Source organism: Siphateles boraxobius, unplaced genomic scaffold (assembly GCF_051911475.1).
Source record: "Siphateles boraxobius isolate OS27281-9 unplaced genomic scaffold, OSU_SipBor_1 77, whole genome shotgun sequence".
Taxonomy (NCBI): Eukaryota; Metazoa; Chordata; class Actinopteri; order Cypriniformes; family Leuciscidae; genus Siphateles; species Siphateles boraxobius.
In genome coordinates, this window is record NW_027509205.1 from 6,609,504 (window position 1) to 6,637,438 (window position 27,935).

At 46.4% G+C, this 27,935-nt stretch overlaps 3 non-coding genes and 5 pseudogenes across 3 annotated transcripts; all 8 read right to left on the reverse strand.

The window, feature by feature from the left end:
• Positions 1-250: 250 nt before the first annotated feature.
• Positions 251-414, reverse strand: LOC143726894 (U1 spliceosomal RNA). The gene has a single exon (XR_013199118.1). It is a non-coding gene; the product is annotated as a U1 spliceosomal RNA (small nuclear RNA).
• Positions 415-848: 434 nt separating this feature from the next.
• On the reverse strand, positions 849-1,039 carry LOC143727184 (U2 spliceosomal RNA). The gene has a single exon (XR_013199391.1). It is a non-coding gene; the product is annotated as a U2 spliceosomal RNA (small nuclear RNA).
• A 1,128-nt stretch (positions 1,040-2,167) lies between these two features.
• LOC143727006 (U1 spliceosomal RNA) lies at positions 2,168-2,319 on the reverse strand (annotated as a pseudogene).
• A 434-nt stretch (positions 2,320-2,753) lies between these two features.
• Positions 2,754-2,944, reverse strand: LOC143727179 (U2 spliceosomal RNA). Its single transcript, XR_013199386.1, has one exon. It is a non-coding gene; the product is annotated as a U2 spliceosomal RNA (small nuclear RNA).
• Positions 2,945-4,072: 1,128 nt separating this feature from the next.
• On the reverse strand, positions 4,073-4,224 carry LOC143727007 (U1 spliceosomal RNA; annotated as a pseudogene).
• A 434-nt stretch (positions 4,225-4,658) lies between these two features.
• Positions 4,659-4,836, reverse strand: LOC143727373 (U2 spliceosomal RNA; annotated as a pseudogene).
• Positions 4,837-11,425: 6,589 nt separating this feature from the next.
• Positions 11,426-11,577, reverse strand: LOC143727008 (U1 spliceosomal RNA; annotated as a pseudogene).
• A 434-nt stretch (positions 11,578-12,011) lies between these two features.
• On the reverse strand, positions 12,012-12,184 carry LOC143727480 (U2 spliceosomal RNA; annotated as a pseudogene).
• Between the last annotated feature and the right edge of the window lie 15,751 nt (positions 12,185-27,935).

Sequence of the window (27,935 nt, forward strand, 5' to 3'; positions counted from 1 at the left end):
ACTCCTCATTCGGAACAACTTTGCTTCTAGAACCACTGCTGCCAATAAAAGCGCTGGTTGAATAATGGAGATTATTTGAAGAATGATGAAAAAAAAAACTAAAAAACAGCCCTACTTTTGCAGACTGGTCCTAGGTTGAGAGTTTTACATCTCTCGATCAACCACTGCAGTTCAATTCCCTGGACTTCCTAGGTCGTTAACTACCAGAAGAAGAGGAACTCGAACAATCTGCTCTTTTAACCAGTGTGTCCAGGGGAGAGCGCGAACGCAGTCCCCCACCACCATAAATTATGCAGTCGAGATTCCCACATTTGGGGAATTCGCAGGGGTCAGCACAACCGGAGTGCAATGGCCGAGCCTCGCCCTGGGTGAACCACCTTCCTGATCATGGTGTCTCCCCTGCCAGGTAAGTATGAATTCCCAGGCCTCCCGTCAGAGGCACCGTGTCCCTCTCCGCAATCCTCACCAATGGTCGGACAATCAAACACACACCTGATTCAACTCATCAGCTCATTCGTAAAAACTCCAAGAGATAAGAGAGAGACATCAAAAACCTGCAGAGTCGGGCTCTTTTGCTGTTGTTGTTGTGGATGATGTTGTTTTCATGCTCCGGATCCATGAGCCAAAAATCAATTTCATACGCGGTCACCGGATAGTGGACGAATCAGATGTTAAACGAGATAAGAACAGAGTTGTTGTTTTTTTTTCCCTCTCACACCACCATTACCTGTATAGCATATGATCACCTACAACACCTTTAAAGCACCCATACACAGCAATATACGTTACTTCCATTAACACCTGCTGCCACACAAGACTAAAACATCTCTTTCATTGAACACAGTTTTTGGGGGTGCACCGTTCCCAGAAGTACTGCAATACCGGGTCGATGCGTGGAGTGGACGGAGCAAGCCCCTCTTCCATCTCCCAGTTCCAAAAATCAATTTAATCTATGGTGCCCGGGTAGGGCACGTATCAGATATTAAACTGATAAGAACAGATACTACACTTGATCTTAGCCAAAAGGCCGAGAAGCGATGACACAATGACGCAGAGGCGGGGGAGCCGTCAAAGGCCACGCCCACCTGGGCCGTGGCGAGAGGGTCTAAAGGTCGCCAACAAACAAGCTCAGCTCACAGCAATACAAGCTCAGCTTGACTGTTGACACCGAAAATGGATCACAGCAGAGCGCACAACACGACACTTTGGAGTGCAACCTGGGATTTTGGACCAACAAACATTCTGCCCTAAAAGTGAGCGGGCAGACCAAAGCGTACGTCGTAGAGACTTGAAACTCTTGAGGGATGGTAGTACCCGCCCGGTCTACAACATCACCAAGGCTCGGCCCAATCGGCCCCAAGGTGGCGCTGCAGCGATCAGAAGTACGAAATGCCTCGTAACTCCTGAACCGTCCGTCGCAGACCCAAGTGTCTTACATCACCGGAATCCTTGGCTCGGGCTGAACAAGACGCAGGCCTCGGATTCGATGGTTGCGCTGGCGAGATTTTCGGGTATTTGGGATTTTGTGAAAAAGCTACTTTTGCACACTAGTCCTAGGTCTTTCGCCCGATCTGACCCAAACCGGTGCAGAAAGATTCCCTGGAGTCTGATTGCCGACAGCGATGGGGAAAAAAGTCGGAATTTTGATTCACGTTGGCGACGGGACGCCAAAACGTTGGGAGTGGGCGAGGCGGGCTTTACTTAAATGGCCATAACTCTCCAACGGAATGAGACAATTACACCCAAGTCGGTACACCTGTGCACGGGCTCAGCCTGTGCTCAGGTGAAAAGGGATGTGGCGACTGGCCACTTGGTGGCGCTGTAAACAGTAAAAACAACAACATGAATACGGCCATAGGCGACTGTATGTCAGGTGATTTTTCACACATGCACAAGGTATTCATACCACATGATAGAACTCCTCATTCGGAACAACTTTGCTTCTAGGACCACTGCTGCCAATAAAAGCGCTGGTTGAATAATGGAGATTATTTGAAGAATGATGAAAAAAAAAACTAAAAAACAGCCCTACTTTTGCAGACTGGTCCTAGGTTGAGAGTTTTACATCTCTCGATCAACCACTGCAGTTCAATTCCCTGGACTTCCTAGGTCGTTAACTACCAGAAGAAGAGGAACTCGAACAATCTGCTCTTTTAACCAGTGTGTCCAGGGGAGAGCGCGAACGCAGTCCCCCACTACCATAAATTATGCAGTCGAGATTCCCACATTTGGGGAATTCGCAGGGGTCAGCACAACCGGAGTGCAATGGCCGAGCCTCGCCCTGGGTGAACCATGGTGTCTCCCCTGCCAGGTAAGTATGAATTCCCAGGCCTCCCGTCAGAGGCACCGTGTCCCTCTCCGCAATCCTCACCAACGGTCGGACAATCAAACACACACCTGATTCAACTCATCAGCTCATTCGTAAAAACTCCAAGAGATAAGAGAGAGACATCAAAAACCTGCAGAGTCGGGCTCTTTTGCTGTTGTTGTTGTGGATGATGTTGTTTTCATGCTCCGGATCCATGAGCCAAAAATCAATTTCATACGCGGTCACCGGATAGTGGACGAATCAGATGTTAAACGAGATAAGAACAGAGTTGTTGTTTTTTTTTCCCTCTCACACCACCATTACCTGTATAGCATATGATCACCTACAACACCTTTAAAGCACCCATACACAGCAATATACGTTACTTCCATTAACACCTGCTGCCACACAAGACTAAAACATCTCTTTCATTGAACACAGTTTTTGGGGGTGCACCGTTCCCAGAAGTACTGCAATACCGGGTCGATGCGTGGAGTGGACGGAGCAAGCCCCTCTTCCATCTCCCAGTTCCAAAAATCAATTTAATATATGGTGCCCGGGTAGGGCACGTATCAGATATTAAACTGATAAGAACAGATACTACACTTGATCTTAGCCAAAAGGCCGAGAAGCGATGACACAATGACGCAGAGGCGGGGGAGCCGTCAAAGGCCACGCCCACCTGGGCCGTGGCGAGAGGGTCTAAAGGTCGCCAACAAACAAGCTCAGCTCACAGCAATACAAGCTCAGCTTGACTGTTGACACCGAAAATGGATCACAGCAGAGCGCACAACACGACACTTTGGAGTGCAACCTGGGATTTTGGACCAACAAACATTCTGCCCTAAAAGTGAGCGGGCAGACCAAAGCGTACGTCGTAGAGACTTGAAACTCTTGAGGGATGGTAGTACCCGCCCGGTCTACAACATCACCAAGGCTCGGCCCAATCGGCCCCAAGGTGGCGCTGCAGCGATCAGAAGTACGAAATGCCTCGTAACTCCTGAACCGTCCGTCGCAGACCCAAGTGTCTTACATCACCGGAATCCTTGGCTCGGGCCGAACAAGACGCAGGCCTCGGATTCGATGGTTGCGCTGGCGAGATTTTCGGGTATTTGGGATTTTGTGAAAAAGCTACTTTTGCACACTAGTCCTAGGTCTTTCGCCCGATCTGACCCAAACCGGTGCAGAAAGATTCCCTGGAGTCTGATTGCCGACAGCGATGGGGAAAAAAGTCGGAATTTCGATTCACGTTGGCGACGGGACGCCAAAACGTTGGGAGTGGGCGAGGCGGGCTTTACTTAAATGGCCATAACTCTCCAACGGAATGAGACAATTACACCCAAGTCGGTACACCTGTGCACGGGCTCAGCCTGTGCTCAGGTGAAAAGGGATGTGGCGACTGGCCACTTGGTGGCGCTGTAAACAGTAAAAACAACAACATGAATACGGCCATAGGCGACTGTATGTCAGGTGATTTTTCACACATGCACAAGGTATTCATACCACATGATAGAACTCCTCATTCGGAACAACTTTGCTTCTAGGACCACTGCTGCCAATAAAAGCGCTGGTTGAATAATGGAGATTATTTGAAGAATGATGAAAAAAAAAACTAAAAAACAGCCCTACTTTTGCAGACTGGTCCTAGGTTGAGAGTTTTACATCTCTCGATCAACCACTGCAGTTCAATTACCTGGACTTCCTAGGTCGTTAACTACCAGAAGAAGAGGAACTCGAACAATCTGCTCTTTTAACCAGTGTGTCCAGGGGAGAGCGCGAACGCAGTCCCCCACTACCATAAATTATGCAGTCGAGATTCCCACATTTGGGGAATTCGCAGGGGTCAGCACAACCGGAGTGCAATGGCCGAGCCTCGCCCTGGGTGAACCATGGTGTCTCCCCTGCCAGGTAAGTATGAATTCCCAGGCCTCCCGTCAGAGGCACCGTGTCCCTCTCCGCAATCCTCACCAACGGTCGGACAATCAAACACACACCTGATTCAACTCATCAGCTCATTCGTAAAAACTCCAAGAGATAAGAGAGAGACATCAAAAACCTGCAGAGTCGGGCTCTTTTGCTGTTGTTGTTGTGGATGATGTTGTTTTCATGCTCCGGATCCATGAGCCAAAAATCAATTTCATACGCGGTCACCGGATAGTGGACGAATCAGATGTTAAACGAGATAAGAACAGAGTTGTTGTTTTTTTTTCCCTCTCACACCACCATTACCTGTATAGCATATGATCACCTACAACACCTTTAAAGCACCCATACACAGCAATATACGTTACTTCCATTAACACCTGCTGCCACACAAGACTAAAACATCTCTTTCATTGAACACAGTTTTTGGGGGTGCACCGTTCCCAGAAGTACTGCAATACCGGGTCGATGCGTGGAGTGGACGGAGCAAGCCCCTCTTCCATCTCCCAGTTCCAAAAATCAATTTAATATATGGTGCCCGGGTAGGGCACGTATCAGATATTAAACTGATAAGAACAGATTTTTTTCTTTCGAAAAAAGTTTATTGTCACATTGTTTCATTCCATTCTTTCAATATCCATTTTTTCCTTATAAAATCACATTTTTGCACATATCTTAAAACAACAAAAAGGACATAAGTTACAGTTAAAAATCAGTTGTGTTGATGTGTTGTGTAAAAGTCCATGTATGTTGTGTGTTGTTTTAAAGTAAAGGTAAAATGGATTAAAATAAAATAGGAATGCAAATATAAAACAATAAAACAATAAAATATGCCAAATAAAACATCTCTTGTACAGGATCGAGGGTGAGTCCCTATCAAGAATGTCCATTCACTCCAGGTCTCCAGAACAGGCCCCAGACTCCTCGCTTCCAGTGCCCAGCGGAGATCCCCTCTCCTCCGGCCCGCTGGCCCGCTGTTCCCGTAGCCAGAGTGGTGAGGGTGCATCTACGGGCGGCCAGGTACGGTGGCGGCCGGGACCTTCTCCGTGTGACCTCGGCCCCCCCATCCGAATAACGACGTGCGGCCCACCCTGCAGCGTTGATGTTATCCTCTGCTCGCACGCGTGGAGGGGGACCGTCACGCGTTTCCCCACCAGCAGGTTTCTGGTGACCCAGATGGCATCCTTGATGTGGTTGAGGGTGAGCCAGAGCGAGGCAAACGTTGGTGGTGTCAACTCCTTCAAGCCCTGACCCACCCCCAGGATGGCGAGCTTATAGTCCACCTGGGCCCCACCCGCTGGCAGGCACGGGAAAAACAGGGGGCCTGTCTTGGCCCACAGGTCCCGCGCAGCGCCGCACTCCCAGAGCAGATGTTGAACGGTCTCCGGGGAACCACATCCGGACCGTGGGCAGGTGGAGTTTTTGGCCATGCCTCTGGAGTGCATGACCGCCCTGACCGGGAGGATCTCATGAGCCACCATCCACGACAGGTCCTTAAGCCTGTTCTGGAGAGCTGGGTGGGCTGCGTTCCTCCAAACGTCTTTGGCCTCACCTAGTGTGAGGCCTGGAACTGGACTCACCGATTCTCGATCCTGCACAAGAGAGACGAGAGACTTGTGATTAGTTAAAACAGTGGCATCATTTGTTTCTAAAAGATATTTCTTTAAAAATTTCTTAATAAAACTATGCTCTTTTGACAAATTAAAAGACACTGGACTTTTAAGATCAATGGGTAAAATTTTCAAACTTCTTAGGTATGACCCCATCCAGAATCGGGTCATGGCTGCTGTCTTGTGTTCTCTGGATGGGGTCAGTGCATACTGGATATGGAGGGCGGCAAAGCGGCTGCCTAAAAACAGGTGGGGGTCTGGGAGGCCTTTCCCGCCATTCTCTTTTTTCTTTTTAACGACCTCCCTCTTGATTCGTTCCCACTTGGACCCCCACAGGAAATAAAATACCGCCCTCTCCAACTTAGCCAGGAATCGTCTTGGGGGACTAAAAACAGAACAGACAAGTAAAATTAGTGGTAAAATCACTGCTTTAAAAATTAAAATCTTGCCTTCTAACGTCAGTTGTCTTAGTCCCCAAAAGCCCAGTCTTTGTCTGACTTTCCCTAACATGTCAGTCCAGTTTCCTGGTCCTCCACCCTCCCTGTCAAATTTTACTCCTAAAATTTTCAAATCCTTTTCTTTAAAATCCAAATCTAGTCCTCCTGTGTCCACGTCGCCCCACGGCCCGAAGAGCAGGGCCTCGGACTTACTCCTGTTAAGCTTGGCGCCCGAGGCCCGACCGTACCAGTCAGTCAAGTCCATTGCTCTTCGTACTGATAAAAAGTCAGTCGCTAAAAGGGTCACGTCATCCATATATAAAACGCAGGTCGCCGTCAGTCCACCAGTTCCTGGGATATCTAGTCCTTTAATCCATTTATCCCTTCTCAAGATCTGTGCCAGTGGCTCAATACAAGCCACATACAGAAGGGGAGATAAAGGACACCCCTGACGGACACCGCTGTGGATATTTACAGCTTTGGAAAGATGCCCATTTGCAAGAAATTTGCTGCTTAAGCCCTCATACAGCAGTCCCACCCAAGCTATAAACCTCTCTGGAAAGCCCATTTTTTGCAGTACCTGAAGGAGGTACTGGTGCGAGACCCGATCAAAAGCTTTTTCAAAGTCTAAATTTAGGACTACAAGCCTAATGTTTCTGTCTCTCGCATAACAGATGGCGTCTCTGATCAGTACCAGGCTGTCCGTGATCTTCCTGCCGGGCACAGCGCAAGCTTGATCCAGGTGGATTACGTCCTCTAAAACAGTCGACATGCGTGTAGCTAAAATCTTACTAAAAAGTTTACAATCATAATTTAAAAGAGTGATTGGTCGCCAGTTTCTCAAGTCAGTCTTGTCTCCTTTTTTGTACAGTAATGTAACTATCCCTACTCTAAAGCTGTCTGGAAGTCTGTCAAGAGTCTCAAATTCTTTAAAAACTGTAAGTAAGTCATGTGCTAAAATGTCCCAGAAAGTCAGATAAAACTCAAAGGGGAGTCCGTCCATGCCCGGGGACTTCCCCTTCTTAAAACCCTTTAAAGCTTTTTCCAATTCTAAAAGATTAAAATCCTGGGATAAAAGCACATCTGGACTCTTAACTTTTTTATCTAAAAACCCTAAAACTTCCTCTAAGATGCCATTGTGTACCTCTTTAGTGCCGTATAAATTACTGTAAAAACTTTCAATTTCCCCTAAAATCAGGTCAGTTGTATTTACTTCCCCCCCTCTAAAAGTTTTTAAAATATTGATCGACCCTCCCCGAGCTATTGTCTTTTAAAAAAAATACCTGGTACACTTCTCTCCTTCCTCTAACTCCCTTTCTCTACATCTTAAAATGACACCTTTGCTCTTTGTTTCAGACAGATCTGACATTTCTTTCTTTACTTCTTTTATTTCATTTGTAAAATCCAATCCATTGTTTAAAAGGTTAAAATATCTCTGCAGTCTTTTTTGCAACCCCATCATGCGTCTTTTTTCTTTATTCTTTTTTTCTTTTCCAATTTGTTTAAAAAACCGTCCTGTCCTTTGTTTCACCATCTCCCACCACTGTGCACGTGAGTCGTAAAAGTCCTGGAGGGTCTGCCATTGGCTGAACTGCTCCCTATACTCACTAACCACTTCCTCGTCCTCTAATAGGGAACAGTTCAGCTTCCACAGCCCTCCCCCTGCAGTCACACCCGTGGGGAGTGAAAGAGTGCAAGACAGCATCATGTGGTCGGAAAAAAAGAGGGGGGTCAATGTAGCATCGGTCGGCGGGAGGTCCCTGGTAAAAATATAGTCAATTCGAGAGGCTCTGGCACCGTCACCACTGAACCAGGTGAAGCCTTCCTCTCTTTGATGCATTGTTTTAAAACAGTCAACTAACTTAAAATCTTTGACTATATTTTGTAATAAAACCGATGTCTTGTCGACCTTAAAATCCTCTCCTACCCTCCTTCTGTCCTTTTTTGATAATACACAATTAAAATCCCCTGCTACCACTAGGGGAGCCCTGCCTAGCATGTGGGGTTGCAAGTCTTCTAAAAGCTCATACCTGTTATTTTTTTCAGTAAAACCATACATATTTAAAATGTTAAGATCCTTACCTAAAAAAGTCAGATTTGCTAAAATTGCCCGCCCGTCCCTCACCACAGTGCTGCCCTTCACCAAAAGGTTGGGATTTTTTATTAAAATAGCAACACCGTCATTTTTGTTAAAATTGGACCCACTCCAAATGGAAAATCCTGGGGTCCAAATCTCCTCCCACTTCCTGTAATTTGTTAAAAAGGGCAAACCACATTCTTGCAATAAAAACACATCTGACTTAAAAGTTTTTAAAAAGGATAACACACTCTGTGCTCGCAAAGTAGACCTCACACTTCTCACATTGATTGTAGAGATAGTGAGGGCCATGAGCAGTATGGTTAAAAATACAAGCATTAATAGAAGGATAAAACCAAAAGACTGCAGAAAGTTACATTAAAATCATGTTATGTCATGTAGCACTTGCTTCTCCTTTTCCCCAGAAAAACTGGGATCAGGAGGGCAAATGCTCGCCGCCTCAGAGTCCACAGAGAGAACCTCTTGTGGCTCCTTCGGTGACGATGTTCTAAGCTTAACGTGCAAAAAGGAGACTTCATTGGGAGATTCTGCGGGCCACATACGGTCTAGATCTAACGAAGAGGAACTATCTAGCCGATGCGATGCCCGCAGCCTTTTCTCCTCTGTTTGAAGCAGAGGAGATCTCGCAGACCTTTTTTGCACCTGAGCATTGGGGAGTGAACCCTCGGATTCACCCCCACTATCCACCACACTAACCTCCGATACGGTGTAGAGTGAGGAAGCCGTTGCATCCTCCTCCTCCTCCTCCATTTTGTTTTCACTTCTCTCTTGTTGGGGAACGGCTTCCTCACTCTGTTCGCTGTTAAAACTTGACTCCGCCCCTGTGGCCGCCCCACTTCCTTCCTCCTGCCCACTCCCTGAGGCTGGCTGGGAAATAGAATTTCCCGCCAAAACCTCAGGGACCGCCTCCTCCTTCCTTTGCTCTTTTGTTTGTTCCACATGTGGGGCGGCCATTTTGTTGCCTTTCAGTTTGTTGGCAAAACTTTTAGGGCAATCTCTGTAGAGATGGGATGACTCCCCACAGAGGTTGCACCGCCTGCCATTGGTACACTCTTCAAAAGTATGACCAATTTCTCTGCATTTCCCACATATCATTTCCTGGCATGCTTCAGCTAAGTGCCCAAACTTTCCACATTTTCTACATAATTTGGGCATACCCTGGTAGTGAATGTAGCCTCTGTTCTCACCCAACACAATCATAGAAGGCAGATGCTTCAGGCCCTGGTAGCCCCCAGCGTCTTCCCATTGTTTAATGGGAATTCGCCAGGAGCATGTCCAAATACCATCCTCATCTAAAACCTTGACTGGCTGGCTTCGAACTGTGCAAAATCTGCCCAGCCAGACACAAATGTCCTCCCCAGTCACTGTCTCATTAAACATTCTAACAATCACAGTTTTAAGTGTGTTGTCAGAGAGCTTTTCAACAGTAAACATGGACAGCTGGGATTTAGCTACTTCAAATCTGTGCCAGAAATCATTCAGGTGGGAAACCGCTCTAAAACTAACATCAAATCCTTTGTTCAGGGGCAGAGTCACGATGCAATTCAGATCATCAGGTTTAAAATTTAGAGTTTTTTGGATCAGCTTCCTGGAGAAGTCAAGACGTGACATCCCCAGGAGCTTCCCCTCAACTTCTTTGAATAAAAAACGCACGCTGTGGTGCCTCCTCATGCCGGCACGGGCAGCCGACATGGTGGAGACACCAACAGCCTAAAACTTTAAAAAACAATAAATAAATAAATAGATAAAAAGGTCTTACCTTAAAACAGAACCGGAATAAAAGCAGCTGGATCAATGTACCTCTCAAAAGTTTGGGGCTCAAGTCACTGAAGGACCCAAGCCGGAAAAACCTCCAAGAGGCGATCGCTGTCTCTACCCTAGGACCAGACACTTGATCTTAGCCAAAAGGCCGAGAAGCGATGACACAATGACGCAGAGGCGGGGGAGCCGTCAAAGGCCACGCCCACCTGGGCCGTGGCGAGAGGGTCTAAAGGTCGCCAACAAACAAGCTCAGCTCACAGCAATACAAGCTCAGCTTGACTGTTGACACCGAAAATGGATCACAGCAGAGCGCACAACACGACACTTTGGAGTGCAACCTGGGATTTTGGACCAACAAACATTCTGCCCTAAAAGTGAGCGGGCAGACCAAAGCGTACGTCGTAGAGACTTGAAACTCTTGAGGGATGGTAGTACCCGCCCGGTCTACAACATCACCAAGGCTCGGCCCAATCGGCCCCAAGGTGGCGCTGCAGCGATCAGAAGTACGAAATGCCTCGTAACTCCTGAACCGTCCGTCGCAGACCCAAGTGTCTTACATCACCGGAATCCTTGGCTCGGGCCGAACAAGACGCAGGCCTCGGATTCGATGGTTGCGCTGGCGAGATTTTCGGGTATTTGGGATTTTGTGAAAAAGCTACTTTTGCACACTAGTCCTAGGTCTTTCGCCCGATCTGACCCAAACCGGTGCAGAAAGATTCCCTGGAGTCTGATTGCCGACAGCGATGGGGAAAAAAGTCGGAATTTCGATTCACGTTGGCGACGGGACGCCAAAACGTTGGGAGTGGGCGAGGCGGGCTTTACTTAAATGGCCATAACTCTCCAACGGAATGAGACAATTACACCCAAGTCGGTACACCTGTGCACGGGCTCAGCCTGTGCTCAGGTGAAAAGGGATGTGGCGACTGGCCACTTGGTGGCGCTGTAAACAGTAAAAACAACAACATGAATACGGCCATAGGCGACTGTATGTCAGGTGATTTTTCACACATGCACAAGGTATTCATACCACATGATAGAACTCCTCATTCGGAACAACTTTGCTTCTAGGACCACTGCTGCCAATAAAAGCGCTGGTTGAATAATGGAGATTATTTGAAGAATGATGAAAAAAAAAACTAAAAAACAGCCCTACTTTTGCAGACTGGTCCTAGGTTGAGAGTTTTACATCTCTCGATCAACCACTGCAGTTCAATTCCCTGGACTTCCTAGGTCGTTAACTACCAGAAGAAGAGGAACTCGAACAATCTGCTCTTTTAACCAGTGTGTCCAGGGGAGAGCGCGAACGCAGTCCCCCACTACCATAAATTATGCAGTCGAGATTCCCACATTTGGGGAATTCGCAGGGGTCAGCACAACCGGAGTGCAATGGCCGAGCCTCGCCCTGGGTGAACCATGGTGTCTCCCCTGCCAGGTAAGTATGAATTCCCAGGCCTCCCGTCAGAGGCACCGTGTCCCTCTCCGCAATCCTCACCAACGGTCGGACAATCAAACACACACCTGATTCAACTCATCAGCTCATTCGTAAAAACTCCAAGAGATAAGAGAGAGACATCAAAAACCTGCAGAGTCGGGCTCTTTTGCTGTTGTTGTTGTGGATGATGTTGTTTTCATGCTCCGGATCCATGAGCCAAAAATCAATTTCATACGCGGTCACCGGATAGTGGACGAATCAGATGTTAAACGAGATAAGAACAGAGTTGTTGTTTTTTTTCCCCTCTCACACCACCATTACCTGTATAGCATATGATCACCTACAACACCTTTAAAGCACCCATACACAGCAATATACGTTACTTCCATTAACACCTGCTGCCACACAAGACTAAAACATCTCTTTCATTGAACACAGTTTTTGGGGGTGCACCGTTCCCAGAAGTACTGCAATACCGGGTCGATGCGTGGAGTGGACGGAGCAAGCCCCTGTTCCATCTCCCAGTTCCAAAAATCAATTTAATATATGGTGCCCGGGTAGGGCACGTATCAGATATTAAACTGTTAAGAACAGATTTTCTTTCGAAAAAAGTTTGTTACAAATTCATTCTTTACACTTCCATATTAACTTTTAAACATTCCACATGTCTTTAAAACAAAATAACACAATTAAAGGTTAAAAATAAGTGTTGGATAGTGTGTCGTATAAAAGTCCATGTGTGTAAAATGTTGGTTTTTAAAAGAAAGGTAAAAGGAATGAAAATACAAAAGCAATAAATCAAATAAAACAATAAAACATGCCAACTAAAACATTGTCTCTTGTGCAGGATCACGGTTGAGTCCCTATCAAGATTGTCCATTCACTCCAGGTCTCCAGAACAGGCCCCAGACTCCTCGTTTCCGATTCCCAGCGGAGATCCCCTCTCCTCCGGCCCGCTGGCCCGCTGTTCCCATAGCCGGTGTGGTGAGGGTGCATCTACGGGCGACCAGGGTCGGTGGTGGCCGGGACCTCGTTGGTGTGACCCCAGCCCCCCCATCCGAATGACGACATCCGGCGCCTCCTGCAGCGTAGATCTAACTATTTGCTCGCACGCGTGGAGGGGCACCGTAACGCGTTTCCCCACCAGCAGGTTTCTGGTGGCCCAGATGGCATCCTTGATGTGGTTGAGGGTGAGCCAGAGTGAGGTGAATTGCTTTGATGTTAGCTCCTTCAAGCCCTGACCCACCCCCAGGATGGCGAGCCTGTATTCCATCTAGTCCCACCCGCTGGCAGGCACGGGAATACCAGGGTGCTGGTCTTGGCCCACAGGTCCCGCGCAGCACCGCACTCCCAGAGCAGATGGTAGACGGTCTCCGGGGAACCACATCCGGACCGTGGGCAGATGGAGTTTTTGGCCATGCCTCTGGAGTGCATGACCGCCCTGACCGGGAGGATCTCATGGGCCCCCATCCACGACAAATCCTTAAGCCTGTTCTGGAGAGCTGGGTGGGCTGCGTTCCTCCAAACGTCTTTGGCCTCACCTAGTGTGAGGCCTGGAACCGGACACACCGATTCCCGATCCTGCACAAGAGAGATGAGAGACTTATGATTTGTTAAAACAGTGACATCTTGATTCTCTAAATCATGTCTTTTTAAAAAGGTTTTAATAAAACAATATTCTTGTGGAAGGTAATATCTTTCCCTCCATTTTCTTTCCTCTTCTTCACCACTTCTCTTTTCAGGCGCTCCCATTTTGACCCCCAGAAGAAATAAAACACTGCCCTCTCGACTGTCAGGAGGAAGAACCTTGGTGGCCTAAAAACAGAGCAAAGCAATAAAAACAAGGGTAAGATCACAGCTTTATAAATTAAAATCTTCCCTTCCAATGTCAGCGTCCATAATCTCCAAAAGCCCAGTCTTTGTCTAACTTTCCCTACCATTTCTGTCCAATTTCCTTGTCCACCCCCCTCTTTGTCAAACTTTACTCCTAAAATCCTAATGTCAGTTTCCTTAAAATTCACGTCTAGTCCTGTCGTGTCTATGTCACCCCATGGTCCAAAAAGCTGGGCCTCGGACTTGTTTCTGTTGAGTTTTGCTCCAGAGGCTCGCCCGTATTGGTCAGTCAGGTCGAGTGCTCTCTGTACTGATAAAAGGTCAGTTGTTAAAATTTTCACATCGTCCATGTATAAAACACATTTTAAGTCCGTCAGTCCTTTTGTACCTGGAATTCTCAGTCCTTTGATCCATTGGTCCCTTCTCAAGAGCTGTGCCAGTGGTTCGATGCAAACCACATACAAGAGCGGAGATAACGGACACCCTTGACGGACGCCACTGCATACAGTTACTGCTTTTGTCAAGTGCCCATTTATAAGAATTCTGCTGGTTATGTCTTTATACAGCATCCCCACCCACTTTAGAACCCTCCCTGGCAGCCCCAATTTTTCCAGTACCTGAAACAGGTACTGGTGCGAGACTCGGTCAAATGCTTTCTCAAAGTCTAAGTTTAGAACTATAAGCCGATTGTTTCTGTCTCTCGCAAAACAGATTGTGTCTCTTATCAAAATCAGGCTGTCCGTGATCTTCCTCCCTGGCACAGCGCACGCTTGATCTGGGTGGATCACGTCCTCTAAAATTCTTGACATACGACTAGCTAAAAGTTTACTAAAAATTTTACAGTCAACATTTAAAAGGGTGATTGGTCTCCAATTTTTTAAGTCTGCTTTGTCTCCTTTCTTGTGTAAAAGTGATACTATCCCTGATCTAAAACTGTCGGGTAATATGTCCAGTCTGTCAAACTCTTTAAAAACGGTCAATAGATTGTGTGCTAAAATGTACCAGAATGTTTCATAAAATTCCAGGGGAAGCCCATCCATCCCTGGGGACTTCCCCTTTTTAAAACCCTTTCTACATTCTGTCAACTCGAGAACCGTAAAATCCTGTGTTAAAAAGGCACACTCCTTATTAATTTGTGTTTCTAAGAGGCTTAGCATTTCTCTTACTGCATCATCTTGCACTATTTTTTCATTGTATAACTCTGAGAAGAAATGTTCCACTTGCTTTAAAATTCCCTCTGTGTCTTTCACTTCTTCCCCACCTGTTTTTAATTGTGTTATTCCCCCACCTTTTGTTATAATCTTTTTAAAAAAATAGCGTGTACATTTTTCACCTTCTTCCATCTCTTGTTCTTTACTTCTAAGTATTACTCCTTTACTTTTTTCTTGTTCATAAGCAGACATTACTCTTTTGATTTCATTTACTTCTTTACTAAAATCAAGACCATTGTTTAAAAGATTAAAATATCGTTGTAACCTCTTTTGCAGCCCTACGATGCACCTCTTTTCCTTTTTTCTCTTCTCTTTGCCCTTCTTTCTAAAAAACGTCTGAGTCCTACCCTTCACCATTTCCCACCACAGTGCTTGTGAGTCAAAGAAATCTTGAAGAGTCTGCCATTGGCTAAACTGCTCCCTGTATTCTTTGACTATCTCCTCATCCTGCAACAGGGAGCAGTTTAGTTTCCACATCCCTCTGCCTACTGTCACGTCCGTGGGTAGTGCGAGGGTGCAGGATAGCATTGCGTGATCGGAAAAGTAAACGGGAGTCAATCTAGCATCAGTTGGCGGGCATTCACGTGTAAAAACATAGTCAATGCGAGAGGCTTTGGTGCCATCACCACTGATCCAGGTGAAGCCCTACTCTCTTGGATGCAGACTTTTAAAACAGTCAACTAGTTTAAAATCTCTGACTACGCTTTGCAGTAAAACTGATGTTTTGTCCACTCTAAAATCATCCCCCGTTCTTTTCCTATCTGCTCTAGTTAAAACACAGTTAAAATCCCCTGCTACTACCAGAGGAGCCCTCCCCAGCATGTGGGGCTGCAAGTCCTCTAAAAGCTCATACCTTTCATTTTTTTCCGTAAAACCATATACATTGCACACTTTAAAATCCCTTCCTAAAAAAGTCATGTTTGCTAAAAGTGCCCGTCCGTCCCTCACCACTGTGCTGCCCTTTACCAAGATATTTGGATTTTTAATCAGTATAGCGACTCCATCGTTTCGATTAAAATTTGACCCACTCCATATTGAGGGTCCAGAGGTCCACATCTCTTCCCATTTCCTGTACTGGGTTAAAAAGGGCAAAGCACACTCTTGTAATAAAAACATATCTGAATTACATGATTTTAGGAAGGTAAAAATGCTCTGTGCTCGAGACGTGGACCTCACACTTCTCACATTGATGGTCGAGATTGTGAGGGCCATGAGCAGTATTAAATAGAAAGGCATGAAGCTTAAAACATACGTTTTGTAAAAGGTTACAGTTTTAAACAAATAAAATCAAAGAATTCCCTGTGCCTCCTGCCTCTCCCTTCTCCCATGGGGACTGGGTTCAGGGGGGCAAGAGTTTGACACCTCCGGATCCACAGAGCTGAACTCTTGTGACTCTTTCGGTGTTGATGTTCTCAGCTTGAAGTGCAGAAAAGAAACTTCATTGGGGGATTCTGAGGGCCACATGCGGCCCAGATCTTCCGGGGAGGAACTATCTAGCCGATGTGTGGCCCTCGGCCTTTTCTCCACTGTTATGCACAGAGGAGATCCCGCAGTTCTCTTCTGCACTTGAGCATTTGGGAGTGAAGATTCAACTTCAGATTGGGAGTGAAGATTCAACTTCACTCCCACTGGAGGGCATACTCACCTCCGAGACGGTATTGAGGGAGGAAACCGTTTCGTCCTCTCCGTTTTCTATTTCTTTGCCTTTGTCTTGCCCGGGAGTTGTTCCCTCCCCCTGTTCCGTTTCCATTTGTGACTCCGCCCCTGTGGCCGCCCCACTTTCTCTTTCCTGACCAATCCCTGAGGCTGGCTGGGAATTTGAAATTCCCGCCAAAACCTCAGGGATCACCTCCTCCTTCCTTTGTTCTTTCCTTTGATCTGTTTGTGGGGCAGCCATTTTGTTGCTTTTCAGTTTGTTGGCAAAACTTTTCGGGCAATCTCTGTAGAGATGGGATGACTCCCCACAAAGGTTGCACTTTCTGCCATTGTGGCACTCTTCAAAGGTGTGCCCAATCTCTCTACACTTTCTGCAAATTATTTCCTGACATGCCTCGGCGAGATGTCCAAGTTTACCACATTTACGGCATAGCTTGGGCATCCCTTGGTAGTGAATGTAGCCTCTATTCTCCCCCAACACAATCAATGATGGTATTTGACTCAGGCCATGGTAGCTGTTGGGATCTGCCCGTTGTTGTATGGGCACTCTCCACGCACAGCTCCAGATACCGTCTTCGTCTAAAACCTTGACTGGTTGTCCGCGAATAGAGCAATATCTTGCCAACCACACTACAATGTCTTCTCCACTCACAGTTTCATTAAACATCCTGACAATCGCAACTTTCCACTGCGTGCGTTTTAATTTCAAGCCAAAAGAGGATGGTACTCTCCTGACTTGTTCTAGATTGGATTTTTCACGGAAGTACATCCAACAGACTCTAGGTTTTAAAGCAATGGATATAAACTGTTTGTTGATTCTGCCCCAAAATCGGGGTTTTGATGTAAGTTTTGCATCCGCTACTCTGCTGAATACTTTCTGGTCTCGTTTTGAAACATGCAAAGCCAATTTCTCCATGTTCACAGTGGAAAAACTGACTGATAATTCATTCATTCAACTTTCTGATAAGAACAGATTTTTTTTTCTTTCGAAAAGTTTTATTGTCACAGTTTTCCATTCCACTATTTCCATTTACATCCATTAATATTTTCTTTTAAATCACATTTATTTACACATATTAAACAAAAAAGAAAACAATTTACTGTTAAAAATTTGTGTGTTTGTGTATTGTGTAAAAAGTCCATGTATGTTTTTAAAAGAAAGGTAAATGGGTTAAAATAAATAGGAATAAAACAATAAAACATGCCAAATAAAACATCTCTTGTACAGGATCGAGGGTGAGTCCCTATCAAGATTGTCCATTCACTCCAGGTCTCCAGGACAGGCCTCAGACTCCCCGCTTCTGGTGCCCAGCGGAGATCCCCTCTCCTCCGGCCCGCTGGCCCGCTGTTCCCGTTGCCAGAGTGGTGAGGGTGCATCTACGGGCGGCCAGGTACGGTGGCGGCCGGGACCCTCTCCTATTGACTCCGGCCCCCCCATCCGAATAACGACGTGCGGCCCACCCTGCAGCGTTGTTCTTATTCTTTGCTCGCACGCGTGGAGGGGGACCGTCACGCGTTTCCCCACCAGCAGGTTTCTGGTGACCCAGATGGCATCCTTGATCACGTTTAGGGTGAGCCAGAGCGAGGCAAATGTTGGTGGTGTCAACTCCTTCAAGCCCTGACCCACCCCCAGGATGGCGAGCTTATAGTCCACCTGGGCCCCACCCGCTGGCAGGCACGGGAAAAACAGGGGGCCGGTCTTGGCCCACAGGTCCCGCGCAGCGCCGCACTCCCAGAGCAGATGTTGAACGGTCTCCGGGGAACCACATCCGGACCGTGGGCAGGTGGAGTTTTTGGCCATGCCTCTGGAGTGCATAACCGCCCTGACCGGGAGGATCTCATGAGCCACCATCCACGACAAGTCCTTAAGCCTGTTCTGGAGAGCTGGGTGGGCTGCGTTCCTCCAAAGAGTGAGGCCTGGAACCGGACTGTCCGTAAAACCATAAACATTAAGAACGTTAAAATCCTTATCTAAGAAAGTCAAGTTTGCTAAAATTGCTCGCCCATCCCTTACCACAGTGCTGCCCTCCACCAAGATGTTTGGATTGTTAATTAAAATAGCAACACCGTCATTTTTGTTAAAATTGGACCCACTCCAGATAGAAAGTCCTGGGGTACAAAGCTCCTCCCACTTCCTGTAATTCAATAAAAACGGCAAGGCACATTCTTGCAATAAACACACATCTGACTTAAAGGATTTTAAAAAGGATAAAACGCTCTGTGCTCGTAAATTGCTCCTCACACTTCTCACATTTATTGTAGAGATAGTGAGGGCCATGAGCAGTGAAGTTAAAAGAATATGAACTTTTAAAAGAAGACTAATAAAAGACATACAGAGGTATCTTTAAAATTATGTTACATCTTGTTTCTCATGCCTCTCCTTTCTCCCATGGGGACTGGGTTCAGGAGGGCAAGAGCTTGACACTTCCGGAACCACAGACCTGAACTCTTGCGGCTCTTTTGGTGTCGATGTTCTTAGCTTAAAATGCAGAAAGGAAACTTCATTAGGGGATTCTGAGGGCCACATCCGGTCTAGATCTTCCAGGGAGGAACTATCTAGCCGATGCGTTGCCCTCAGTCTTTTCTCCACTGCTACACACAGGGGAGATCCCGCAGTTCTCTTCTGCACCTGAGCATTTGGGAGTGAAAAGTCAATTTCACTCCCACTGGAGGACATACTCACCTCCGAGACGGTGTTGAGGGAGGAAACCGTTTCCTCCTCTTCCTCTTCGATTTCATTTTCATTGTCTTGTCTGGGAGTGGTTTCCTCCCCCTGTTCCTTTTCAATCTGTGACTCCGCCCCTATGGCCGCCCCACTTCCTATTTCCTGGCCAATCCCTGAGGCTGGCTGGGAATTTGAAATTCCCACCAAAACCTCAGGGATCGCCTCCTCCTCCCTTTGTTCTTTTGTTTGCGCTACTTGTGGGGCGGCCATTTTGTTGCCTTTGAGTTTGTTGGCAAAACTTTTTGGGCAATCTCTGTAGAGATGGGAGGACTCCCCACAGAGGTTGCACCGCCTGCCATTGGTACACTCTTCAAAATTATGACCAATTTCTCTGCATTTCCCACATATAATTTCCTGGCATGCTTCAGCTAAGTGCCCAAACTTTCCACATTTTCTACATAATTTGGGCATTCCCTGGTAATGAATGTAGCCTCTGTTCTTACCCAACACAATCATAGAAGGCAGATGTTTCAAGCCCTGGTAGCCCCCAGCGTCTTCCCATTGTTTAATGGGAATTCGCCAGGAGCATGTCCAGATGCCATCCTCATCTAAAACCTTGACTGAATGGCTTCGAACTGTGCAAAATCTACCCAGCCAGACACAAATGTCCTCCCCAGTCACTGTCTCATTAAACATTCTGACAATCACAGTTTTAAGTGTGTTGTCAGAGAGCTTTTCAACAGTAAACATGGAGAACTGGGATCTGCTTCAAATCTGTGCCAGAAATCGTTCAGGTGGGAAACCGCTCTAAAGCTAACATCATAACATTTGTTCAGGGGCAGAGTCACAATACAGTTAAGATCCTCGGGTTTAAAATTTAGAGTTTTTTGGATCAGCTTCCTGGAGAAGTCAAGACGTGACATCCCCAGGAGCTTCCCCTCAACTTCTTTAAATAAAAAACGTACGCTGTGGTGCCTCCGCACGCCGGCACGTGCAGCCGACATGGTGGAGGCACCAACAGCCTAAAACTTTAAAATACCAATAAATAAATAAATAAATAAATAGATAAAAAGGTCTTACCTTAAAACTGAACAGAAGTGAAAGCAGCTGAATCAATATACCTCTCAAAAGTTTGGGGCTCAAGCCACTGAACGACCCAAGCCGGGAAAACCTCCAAGAGGCGATCGCTGTCTCTACCTTCAGACCAGACACTTGATCTTAGCCAAAAGGCCGAGAAGCGATGACACAATGACGCAGAGGCGGGGGAGCCGTCAAAGGCCACGCCCACCTGGGACGTGGCGAGAGGGTCTAAAGGTCGCCAACAAACAAGCTCAGCTCACAGCAATACAAGCTCAGCTTGACTGTTGACACCGAAAATGGATCACAGCAGAGCGCACAACACGACACTTTGGAGTGCAACCTGGGATTTTGTACCAACAAACATTCTGCCCTAAAAGTGAGCGGGCAGACCAAAGCGTACGTCGTAGAGACTTGAAACTCTTGAGGGATGGTAGTACCCGCCCGGTCTACAACATCACCAAGGCTCGGCCCAATCGGCCCCAAGGTGGCACTGCAGTGATCAGAAGTACGAAATGCCTCGTAACTCCTGAACCGTCCGTCGCAGACCCAAGTGTCTTACATCACCGGAATCCTTGGCTCGGGCCGAACAAGACGCAGGCCTCGGATTCGATGGTTGCGCTGGCGAGATTTTCGGGTATTTGGGATTTTGTGAAAAAGCTACTTTTTCACACTAGTCCTAGGTCTTTCGACCGATCTGACCCAAACCGGTGCAGAAAGATTCCCTGGAGTCTGATTGCCGACAGCGATGGGGAAAAAAGTCGGAATTTCGATTCACGTTGGCGACGGGACGCCAAAACTTTGGGAGTGGGCGAGGCGGGCTTTACTTAAATGGCCATAACTCTCCAACGGAATGAGACAATTACACCCAAGTCGGTACACCTGTGCACGGGCTCAGCCTGTGCTCAGGTGAAAAGGGATGTGGCGACTGGCCACTTGGTGGCGCTGTAAACAGTAAAAACAACAACATGAATACGGCCATAGGCGACTGTATGTCAGGTGATTTTTCACACATGCACAAGGTATTCATACCACATGATAGAACTCCTCATTCGGAACAACTTTGCTTCTAGGACCACTGCTGCCAATCAAAGCGCTGGTTGAATAATGGAGATTATTTGAAGAATGATGAAAAAAAAAACTAAAAAACAGCCCTACTTTTGCAGACTGGTCCTAGGTTGAGAGTTTTACATCTCTCGATCAACCACTGCAGGTAAATTCTCTGGACTTCCTAGGTCGTTAACTACCAGAAGAAGAGGAACTCGAACAATCTGCTCTTTTAACCAGTGTGTCCAGGGGAGAGCGCGAACGCAGTCCCCCACTACCATAAATTATGCAGTCGAGATTCCCACATTTGGGGAATTCGCAGACGTTCTCTCTAGCGAAGTGCAATGTCTACGTTGAACGTAGACAGTTACGGCCCCTCATTGGCCCAGAGTCTACGTTCACTGTAGACTCTAGGCCAATCAGAGAGCCGATCTGTCTACGTTCAGCCGGCGAACCGTTATTGGCTCAGAGTCTACGTTCACTGTAGACTCTAGGCCAATCAGAGAGCCGAACTGTCTACGTTCAGCCGCGAGCGTAGACTTTCAATCAGAGCGAACAGGTGATGGAGATCGGAATAAACCTTTTCAGAATTTGAAGGTAAGTGACAATGATATATTATTGTGTAAAAAATTATAAATATGATTGTATTATGTGTCAAACTACAAGCCAAACGTGACGCATGACTATACTTAACTGTTTATTACGTGATGTGTGAGAACGCTAGCATTACCGTTTCATTCAATCTATAATTATGTTAGATTGAAGTCTTTGATTGAATTACTTTGTTATTCATTATATATGTTAGATTGCTGTCTTCGATTGTATTGCTTACTACTGAATTTCCATATATGAACGATTAGCTCACACAAGGTAAACAATAATAAACGCCTGCAAACGATTACACATTTAAGAATATGTTTACGATCTGCTGATCCTTCATGCTTATAAAATATCACGTGAAAAGTTAAGGTGAACTACACTATATTGGGCATTCAAGGTAAGCATGATGTCATCAATTTTGGGGGGTTTATATGTGTGAATGTTTACATACACTTAGTTATTGTGAACAGGTTATGTGTATACAATTGTGGAGGACCATTAATCAAATGATCACAGTATGATTAGATTTAGTATTCATCTCTAAGGCTGTGTGGAGGACCATTATCTTTTTGACTTACTATTTAATGTATCCAACGTCATTTTCCACAATTGTATACACATCACCTGGTCACAATAACTAAGGTTATGTAAACATTCACACATATTAGCCCCAAAAATTGATGACATCATGCTATGTCATCAATTTTTGGGGTTTATATGTGTGAATGTTTACATAACCCAGAATCAGAATCAGAATCAGAATCAGAAAGAGCTTTATTGCCAAGTGTGCTTGCACACTCAAGGAATTTGTTTTGGTACTGAGGCTTCCAGTGGACATATACAAATACAACATGAAACATAATACTACAAATTATAAGAATAAAAAATAAAAATATAAATATATGAGAGTAAAACTATCACAGTTGGGTTTAGTCAGAATAGACATTTTCAGATTTACAGATAATGAACCTATTTACAGTGTTTTGAATATTATAAATAAATCTACATATAAGTATCACCTGAGTTGTGGGATATTGCACTAAACAGTGGGAGTATTGCACTTACAGGCATATGCCTTGGGAGGAGTGTTAACTGTTCAGGAGGGAAATGGCCTGTGGGAAGAAACTGTTCCTGTGCCGAGATGTTCTTGTGGCCAGTGATCTGAGTCTCCGTCTTGACGGTAACAGTTCAAACAGGTGGTGTCCAGGGTGAGTGGAGTCTGTGATGATTTTACCTGCTCTCTTCCTCACTCTGGAAGAGTACAGGTCCTGGAGGTTTGGCAGGGGGGCACCAATAATCCTCTCCGCAGTCCGGACTGTCCGTTGTAGTCTCCTGATGTCTGATTTGGTAGCTGAACCAAACCAGACAGTGATGGAAGCGCACAAGACAGACTCAATGACGGCTGAGTAGAACTGAATCAGCAGATCCTGTGGCAGGTTGAACTTCCTCAGCTGGCGAAGGAAGTACAGTCTCTGCTGGGCCTTTTTCACAGTGGAGTCAATGTGATTGTCCCACTTCAGGTCCTGAGAGATGATAGTGCCCAGGAACCTGAATGACTCCACTGCTTCCACAGTGCTGTTCATGATGGTGAGTGGGAGGAGTGCTGAGCTGTTCCTCCTGAAGTCCACGATCATCTCCACTGTTTTGAGCGTGTTCAGCTCAAGGTTGTTATAACTGCACCAGGCAGCCAGCTGTTCAACCTCCAGTCTGTAAGCAGACTCGTCACCGTTTCGGATGAGACCGATGACAGTGGTGTCGTCTGCAAATTTCAGGTGCTTGACAGTGGGGTCTTTAGAAGTGCAGTCATTAGTGTACAGGGAGAAGAGCAGTGGGGAGAGAACGCACCCTTGGGGAGCACCAGTGCTGATTGTGAGTGTCTTGGATGTGTGTTTCCCCAGTCTCACTCGCTGCTGCCGGTCCGTCAGGAAGCTGGTGATCCACTGACAGATCGAGGATGGTATGGAGAGCTGGGTCAGTTTGGCTGTGAGAAGACCAGGCATGATGGTATTGAAGGCCGAACTGAAGTCCACAAAGAGGATCCTTGCATAAGTCCCTGGTCTGTCGAGATGTTGCAGGATATAATGCAGTCCCATGTTGACTGCATCATCCACAGACCTGTTTGCTCTGTAAGCAAACTGAAAGGGATCCAGCAGGGGTCCAGTGATGTCCTTCAGGTGGGCCAGCACCAGTCTTTCAAACGACTTCATGACCACAGACGTGAGAGCGACAGGTCTGTAGTCATTAAGTCCAGTGATTTTGGGTTTTTTGGGGACAGGAATGATAGTGGAGCGTTTGAAGCAGCAGGGAACTTCACACTGCTCCAATGATCTGTTGAAGATCTGCGTGAAGACCGGGGCCAGTTGGTCAGCGCAGGCTTTTAAACAAGCAGATGAGATGCCGTCTGGGCCTGAGGCTTTCCTAGTCTTCTGTTTTTTGAAGACTCGGCTCACGTCCTCCACACAGACCTTAAGCTCAGGTTGGATGGCAGGAGGGGGGAGTGATAATTGGAGAACAGGAGGTGATGCTGAATGTGTGAAGTGCAGATCAGACCGGGTGTGTGGTGTGAATGAGGGCTTTTCAAACCGGCAGTAAAATGAATTTAAATCGTCAGCCAGGTGTTGATTGTCCACAGATCGAGGGGATGGTGACTTGTAGTTGGTAATGTTCCTCAGGCCATTCCAGACTGATGATGGGTCGTTGGATGAAAACTGTTTTTTCAGTTTATCAGAGTAGTTCCTTTTAGCAACTCTGATCTCCTTTGTCAATCTGTTCCTGGCCTGGTTATACAAGATTTTATCCCCACTTCTGTAAGCATCCTCTTTGGCATGACGAAGGTGTTTGAGGTTCCCAGTAAACCATGGTTTATCATTAGTGAATGATAAGAATGTCCTGGTAGGAATGCATGTATCCTCACAGAAACTTATATATGATGTTACAGTATCTGTGAGCTCATCCAGATCATTGGTAGCAGCTTCAAAAACAGTCCAATCAGTGCAATCAAAGCAGGCCTGTAGATTCTGCTCTGCTTCATTAGTCCATCTTTTCACAGTCCTTATTCCAGGTTTAGCTGATTTCAGTTTCTGCCTGTAGGTCGGTATGAGATGAACCAAACAGTGATCAGAGAGCCCCAAAGCTGCCCGTGGGACGGAGTGATACGCATTTCTTATTGTGGTGTAACAGTGGTCCAGTATATTACTGTCTCTGGTGGGACATGTAACGTGCTGTCTGTATTTTGGTAGTTCACGGGAAAGATTTGCTTTGTTAAAATCCCCAAGAATGATTAAAAGAGAGTCTGGGTACCTTTGTTCCGTTTCAGATATTTGTTCAGCCAGCTGTTGTAGCGCCGCGCTCGCGCACGCGTCTGGAGGGATGTAAACATTCACGAGAATGAAAGAGGAAAATTCCCGAGGCGAGTAGAAGGGTTTACAGTTTATGAAATGTGCCTCTAAATTAGGAGAGCACATCTTCTTCAGTGTTGTTACATCTGAACACCAACTTTCGTTAATGTAGAAACACAATCCACCACCTCTCGTTTTCCCCGTTAGCTCCGCGATGCGATCCGCTCGGAACAGCTGTAAGCCCGGCAGATGTATTGCGTTGTCCGGTATGGCTTCACTCAGCCAGGTTTCAGTGAAGCACAAAGCAGCAGAGTTTAAAAAATCCTTGTTAGTGTGGGTGAGGAGAAGAAGTTCATCCATTTTGTTAGGAAGGGATCGGAGATTCGCGAGATGAATGCTGGGGAGTGCAGTGCGCAGGCCGCGCTCGCGGAGTTTAACCAGCGCGCCGGCTCGCTTCCCGCGTTTGCGTCTGAACGCGCGTTTGAACAACAACGCTGCACCTCCGACGAGAATGTCCAGCAAAACGTCCGAATAATCAAAAACTGTAGAAAAGGTCTCTGGTGTGTGTTTCCTAATGTCCAGTAGTTCGTCTTTGGTGAAACTTATAGGAAAAGAATGACTAAACGCAGAACAAACGAACAAAAACAACACAATAGCTGGAGAGCTCCACACCGAGGCAGCCATCCGCGGCGCCATCTTGGATCCAATAACCTTAGTTATTGTGACCAGGTGATGTGTATACAATTGTGGAGGACCATTAATCAAATGATCACAGTATGATTAGATTTAGTTTTCATCTCTAAGGCTGTGTGGAGGACCATTATCTTTTTGACTCAAATGATCACAGTATGATTAGATTTAGTAGTCATCTCTAAGGCTGTGTTAAGGTCAACACTTTTAAGGACTGCCAACTGAATGTATATACCATACCATGTAAGGTTCCCTCAATCAGACTAAATTTGGAAGACTTGCAGCATCAGATAGACACTGGGGTAGGTGAGATGTTGCAAACATTACCCTTCTGGAGTTTTTATAAAACTTTGAGTATACTGTTTTTTATTTATTTTTAGACAATTGACCAGACATGGACCCCTTATTGTGTATCCTCGACACAAGTGTGCCAAAGGAAAGGCAACAATGCCTTCTTAAGGCAACAAAGGAGGCCAAGGCGTATAAACCGCGCCAAACTACGGACGACGGCGACCTGAGGGATGCAAAGAAGACTTATAACAAAGGTAATACCTTGGGATGTTTTTTCCACCTTATGATTCCAACGCAGTCATGATAACCTACTGTTGTGCACTAGAGAATATGTGCTTGCGTGTTATCAAGGGCCGAACAATTTCTGTTTTCAGCTAAAGAGAGATGCCGGCTGGTCACGTCCACTCCAACGGAGGTGCAGTGTTTGGGTCAGCTAATAATCACGTTTAGGAAATACAACGGGAAAACTTTCAAATGGCTGGTAGAAAACGACGTTGGATACGTTAAATAGTAATCCAACTATGTTCAGTATGTTTTTCATAAATTAATTATGCTTTGTCACATTTTAGTGTCCTTGATCGCCACGTCAAAGAAAGCCGGCATCCTGATAAAAGAGCCATCAATGATCGGTGGATAAAGGACTACCTCCTGAGGTATGCGCAGCTGCTTCCACAGGTCTCCTGCCACCTCGAGATGAACGTGGACAGGGCCATTTACGGGCAGGGGCGGTTCAGGTCGTTCACGTTCATCGAGATGTGGCAGTGGTACAGTCTGCACAAGCTGCTTCAGGCTGTCCCGCAATCTGGGACCGACTACGAGCGAAAGATGGCTCAGGAGGCGTACTGCTCTGTGTGGCATTGGCTGGTGATGAATGAGGAGGACATCACCACCAAATCCCTGAAGCGCTTCAGGCAGTACATTCTCGATAGAGAGGTAGGTTAAGGTGACTTTTAAACAGCCGTGATTGTTACTACACATGCTATGTTGACAAACTTCAAGAGCACAAAGCTGTAATTCACAGAAGCCTTCATCTGATGCCACTCCTGCTGCCGAAACTTCCAGCTCTTCAAGAAGAGAACCTGAAAGAGCTTTATCGCCAGGTATGTTTTGCACATACAAGGAATTTGTTTTGGTGACAGAAGCTTCTACAGCACAAACAGAATAACAGTGACAGGACACAGATAATACAAATAATAAAACTAGAATTAGTATGCAACAATGAAAAACATTTATTACAAAAAAGAAATACACAAAATACAAAAATGTATTTTTTTTTTAAAGAAAATATACAAAAAAGTAGACAACAGATGGTATGTACAGGTATGCATGTACAAATGCAAGGGAATGTAAATAAAAATAATGTAAATTAGAAGTGTGGTGTGTTAAATCAAGGTTTAATAAATCAAGGTTCCCCAGCAGCAGCTGACACCTCCCACTCGTCGTGGTCCGATGGCGTTCTGGACGACTCCGTCTTGGTGGATGCCCTCGACACCTTTGAGAGCCAAGAGGTGCCCATGTCCACCAGCCAGCCTGTGTCGGCCGGGGGTCCCGAACAGCCGCTGCCCTCCACCAGCGTGCCAGCAACTGCAGAGCGTCCCGAGCAGCCTCCTCTGTCTACTCGCAAGAAGGCAAAGCACAAGAAGCAGCATAAGGCCATGCTGTCCTCGCTTCACTCCACCAGCAAGGCTGCCTCTAGTGAGCGTCCCGAGCAGCAGATGCTCCTCCCGTCCTCAGCGCCTGGTCAGTCACCCTCTGATGCTCGCCCCAAGGAACTGCCGTCGACCTCCAACAGCCAGCCTGCGCCTGCCACCTCTTTGCCGCAGAGTGACTCTCCTGTAAGTGTAAAATCATAACATGCACAAGCAATTTTTAGAAAATCCCTAACTAAATGTTGTATGTCTTGTGTCTTGCAGGTGGAGCTGGAAGGCTGGGTGCGGCTGTGGGAAGACTCCCATGGC